Genomic DNA, 5,960 nt, shown 5'->3' on the forward strand with positions numbered 1-5,960 from the left:
GCGCGCGCGAGAGTTTACCATCGTCACAATTTGTGGGATTATTCCGAAACGAATTTAAACAAATTTGATGCAGCGTGCGAGTGAAATTATGAAATTACATATACGAGTACAGGATACAAACGAGTTGCGCGATGTGATAAAATCGTAATTATCACATTACAGTTAAACTTGTTTAAGAAAGCGGATTATATAAAGTGGCGTCAATTAATCCAGGAAGCCTATAATTATAACAAGAATGCAATTATTTTAATTTAATGTTACACAAAACAAACTGCTTCAGCAGAATTTTTCTCGTGTAAGAGGGCGGGTTAGAAACTTGCGTAAATCGCTCGAACGATCCGGAAAATTCAAAGCGACACGTCCTGGAATCTCTACCGTCGTCCTGGCTTCGTCATGCACGATCGAAAGGCGCGCGTCGATCCATCATCCGGAAGAGAAGCAGAAGTGTCCGGGCGGTATCTCGGATACGTCAAAGTGAGCCCCGAGTCTCGCCCGCGCGCTTCGTCCTTTCGGAGAGAGAAGACCGTCCCGCGCGCGACCATATGGTCGCCGGCGGCACAGGTCATTATTTTCTAGCAGGATTGCTCAGAGGAGGGATCCAGGGGTAGGGCAGCATGAAAGGGGGTGATCGGGGCCCACCACGAAATTGCTCGAAAATTACTCGGCGCACCTCGCCCCGGCTTTTCGTTTTTCGGGGATAATTTTATGATCCGGGATTTTTAATTTGAATTTCAATACGGAGCGGAGCGCACACGATCCTTCTTCTCCGTGCCCCATTCTTCCTGGAACGTGATACCGGCTGCTATCGACGGGTGTCCGTTCCGCTGAAATTATTTCCGCAATAAATTGATATACACAATCCAAAATAGAATTATATTAACGTTACGCGCGCGTACGTAACGTTAAAACCCCGCGAAAGAATTGAACGGGGCTTTAGAAAATCTCGATAAACTTAGAACATACTAAATGCCACAAGACACCGCTATAGCGATATAATATATCATATGTCAAAGATAAATCATAATTTTTTTTGCGCTGTAACTTTACACTCCACTTCAACGTGTCAGCCAGATACGTGATACGTTGGTAGCACTTGGGACTTAATATACGTCGCTATTTCTTGATGTATTAAACTTTTTATTGACACACCGCCCGTTAAGATCGTGCCGCCAGTCATGCGCGAAGAGCTTAAAATACCGCGATGAGGACCGTGTAGGATCGTACATAGAAACTTAGCAGCGTTTTATAAGTGCGTTGTCGTGTACAACTTTTGTCAGTTTGTTACTTAAAGGAGTGTCTTGAAACTTTAAGTGGCCGCTTCCCTCGCTCTTGAGAGATCGCGGAGGGACCTCGGATTCTGAGCATCCACTCTCATGCAGATGCAGCCTTGCACGAATCTCGTCTGTCTGAAACGCTCTTGGAGCGTTTACCCTGATTTGCATATTTCGTGAAACATGCGGCAGGGAATGGCGCGATAAACTAAAATGCAATCTGGAGCAGAATACCGCGGCTTTACGATGTCATTAATCGGCGTTGAATAAATACGCGCGTGTAGCAAGAGAAGTGTTAATTACTTCCTCAATTAGTATTTTATTGCGCGCGATGAGTAATAAACTTATATTTATCGATATATCGTCGCTTGCAGTAACATTGATTGCGTCAGTGCGAAATAGCAGATCTACTTTGTGGTAAATAAACTCAAGATAAAGCAACTACTTAATGTACGCGCCGTGATTGTGTAACAAATTCAGAAATGCTTCAGCTCTCTCGTTCTTTTTCCCTTCGCCTTGTGCTCGTTTTTTCTCTTTTGATGTTAACCCAGCCTCCCATAAAATCGAGAGTAATCGTCGTTTTCCTCCTCTCTCTCCACCTTTTCAACATTTTTGGCGGACAGAGCCCCGCAACAGCACTGTATTTTTCCCTCTTTCACGATAAATCTGCCCGCGTGCCATATGTCGACTTGATCCTGGAAAATGCTTTCCGATTTCTCGTGCGCAACAGATGGCCGGGCGAGGCGGTTCGTCCTCCTCTCGAAGGATCGGGAAATCCCATGAGAGCGATTCTTTTTCCCCGACATTCTCCCTAGCCACGAATTAGTGATGTGTATCGCAGGCAAATGGCATAAAATTAACAAGAACATGTTGAAAAGTATCGTTATTTTTTTTTAAAAGAGTTCTTAAACGTTTGGGAACAGAAAATTAATTTTATTACTAATTACACCGAGAGTCGTAACGAAGCTAATAAGACATATAGATGCAACGAGATCAAAAAGTCCATAAAGAACTTGAATGTTCTTTCGACAGGAAAATAAATGGAATAATCAGTTTAATCATGCGAGTCATTCAGTCAATTAATAAGCGAGATCTAAGCGGAAGCGAATTAAGTATCCAACGTGACTTTATCTACTGGTACGAACTAAAACACGCCGTTTATCTTTTAACGTGCAATTCCGCAAAATAACAAAAAATTGAAATGGCAGGAAAAATTTGAGTCGGAATACTTAAAGTGATATTTAAAATAATATTAAATATATTTTATACACGAGTATCTACGCAGGATCCTGTAACTTGAATATTTTTCGAGAAATTAAGAAAGGATCTGTATAGTGTCACGTTCCGTCAAGGTCTGACAAAGTCAAAGTTTCGTCCGTTTTTCGGTCAACACATTTAAGTGCTTTACCGGGGATTTGGACTCAATTGTGTGAATCAATTACTTTTAATCAGTCTTCTGGACTTTATTCTCAAAAGTCCAAAACTTCTTGAAATTCGAATCAACAATTTAGGATATAGGTCCGAGTCAAGTCGATTCTCAGCTTTAGTTTTAACTCTTATTTGTCGAGTCGTGAGTTTATGGATTGTTAAAGAATTAATGGATCAATGGATAAATTGAACAGCTAAAGCTTAAAGCAACTAAAGCTAAAGGCAACTGAAGCTCTGAAGGCCAGAAGGCCCGAAGATTCTTCTTATATTTATAGTTGAATCCCCCCACGATATTTTAAGTGGAGGAGGAAGGTATTGTTCTCCGTTCCTTCACCGCAACTCTACCCTGGTAACAGTTGTCACTGCCACCGAGGTACCGCTTCGTCGCGAGTTGTAATCTGATAAACGATCGATAAGGAATGTTCCGAGAGATTTCTCAGGAGTTTCTTTTTAAAAATTTAATTTGAATAATTTATAGTTAAAATTATACGTCTGTAACAATAGCAAAAAAAAAGTTATTTTGTCCTCTGATAATGGGATTCTCTGTATACACGCGCGCCATGTTCAGTGTATATAAACTTGTGCGAATGTTTCAGCGAATTCAGAAGAGGTAGAAATGACGCGACACATCGCGAAAAGAATGCGTGTGGGAAGGGACGATCTTCTATTATAAATCATAAGGATGATTATGTTAAAATCCGCAAGGGTCAGCTCATTAGTTCGCGAAATATCGTCCGGTCTCTCTTTTTATCCCGTCTTCCCAAGGCTATCTAGTCGGTGGCGTAGGGAGGAAAAGGGAGGACGAGATGAACAGCGTAGAAAACAATTTGGACGTCCCATTTGAGACCCGGGTAGTGCCTTAATTAGTCCCACCGCAGCAGATTACCAATCAGCAATTCGGCAATTACGTTGCGGTGATTTTTCAACCTGCTGAGACTGTAACGTTCGAGTTTCTTTAAGTACGTCAAAAGGGTACCGATAAGATACACGAAAATACACTTTTCCTCGTTTTCCGTTGTTAGACATCACGTATTATGAGAACATCTAAATAAATGTGTGTGAATTTCAAAAAATCATTTTTTCGTTTGCCATATATTTTCATAATTAAACTTGATAATAAGATTTGATAATAGAATTTAAAAAAAACATGAAATCTTTTTGAAGTATAATTGTAAGTAAATCTATGTTCATAAAACGATCCCTTGCTAGAAAATAAATAAGACAAAAACCAAAGGAAAAAAGGAGGAAAACCACTTTACACTTACCAGCGTATAATAAAACTGTATAATAATAATATAATTGCATGAATAATTCACTAAAATGTAGAATTGTCCCAAAAGTTGGCCGCTTTTTCAATCCGATACAATTAAAACAAGAATTACCCGCATAAAAACAAAAAGAGGAAGCAACTTATTCAATTTCGGCAAGTCTCCCTCTTTCCTCTCCTCTCCTTAAGCCAATCCTTCGAAGGAAACTGTTAAATCTATTACGGCTGTAAAGCTCGATCACGATCACGTCCCGTGAAGAGGGTCGAGGATCGAGTCTCGAGCGGCGAGTTGTATCTCAGTAAGAAGGGGGGGGGGGATCAGAGGGAGAGACAGAGAAGTGTGTTTTGTAGTTTCGGTGGGTCAGGTCGCAGGTAGGCGGCGAACGGACACTTGAAATCACTCGAAAAATGAGGGGGTACACAGGCCCCCGTAACATTTCTCTTCTCTTTTTTCTTGTTCAACCGCGATATAATCGTTTGTCCTGCCGTGGAGGGTGGACGTGGAAGGATAGCGATGAAAGGGATGAAAACTGCGTGGCTGTTTGTCTTTGTAACTCTTTCAGTTTGATAATTTCGCTTCTGCTCGCTGCTGACGTTCTACAATTTATGTTATATATACATCAATAATGCGTATACGCATTAATCCTTTTAATATATCCAAAATTAATGTTTAAATGTATTCTAATAATACAAAATATTAATTTATAATAATAAATTTAATTGTTCATTTATTCGTAAAAATATATAAATTATTTTATATCGATATTATGATATCGTACCTCTATTCTTTTCATGCACATCTCTTGCACGTAAGCGCACCTATATTTTCGATTGTTTCAAGTTTTTTGTACCAATAGTATGATAATTTGTGAATAACACATGTGTTAGAGAATACTAAATCCAAAAGGCTAAACGAGATTTGAGATAAAAATCCAATTTGCGAAAATGTCAGGAGGATCCACGGTTTTCATCATACAATTTGACAACATTTTACAAGACTGAGCGAAGAGAGATTCAAGTAAAGCGAAGGCACGGAATAACAAGCCAGAAGAGCCGACTTCGTGTAAGCCCTTATCTGGAGGACGTTCATCTGCCTGGAAGAGAAGGGTCTAAGACAAAGATATTTGATATATTTCGTGAAAGCACGTTATCGGAATATTAACGTTTCTCTTCAAGTGTACAGAGAACATGATGGTACTTTAGATAAGTATAAACAGGAACAGAACATACGTCATCATCTTTTGTTGCTCGTCTTACGCGCAATTAAGATACCGAGTATAAAAAGGGGATTCACACATAATTCCTGATAAAATAATTCCTGCAATTTTATTTTCATCTTCAATCGACACTTACATTTCTTTTTCCTTTTTTTTTAAATTTCTTAGAATTCAAGGAGTATATTCTTTTACAGCATATTTTATCGCTGTACTTTTAACTTAAATTTGAGTGTGAAGAAATGGAGATTTACAGTTACGCAGGCTTGGGAAAGCTTCTTTATAAAAGTATCTAGTTACAGTTACAGTTTCTTTCGCTAAAAAACTGTAACTAGTTACAGTTACAAGTTACCAATTGTGACAAGTAACGCGTTACAGTTACAGTTGCTCAAAAAGTAACGAGTCGTTACTTTGCAGTTACTTTCTTGCAATGAAAATGAAAATATCAAACATCTGCATTTGAATTGTAAAGCGCTGATAAAGGCGTTTATGCGCAAATGCAAGGTCTGATGCAATCTGTGGAGGCTTAAAATATATATAAAGTCATAGACATAGTAATACTGGACCGAGCACGGTCTCTTTTAAGCAATGCGGGTTAGGTAGAAAAGGACAGAAAGTAGATGCCGTCCACCTTTCTCTCTCTCTCTAACAAGAAGAATAAAAGGAGAAAGGTTAACGCGGCACCTACTTTCTATCCTTTTCTACCTGAGCCTCAAGTCTCATGCTCGGTCGAGTATTACTATGTCTATGTATAAAGTAACTACACTGAAAAAAATTTCT

This window comes from Vollenhovia emeryi, unplaced genomic scaffold, assembly GCF_000949405.1.
Source record: "Vollenhovia emeryi isolate VEMERY1.0 unplaced genomic scaffold, V.emery_V1.0 DF939175.1, whole genome shotgun sequence".
Taxonomy (NCBI): Eukaryota; Metazoa; Arthropoda; class Insecta; order Hymenoptera; family Formicidae; genus Vollenhovia; species Vollenhovia emeryi.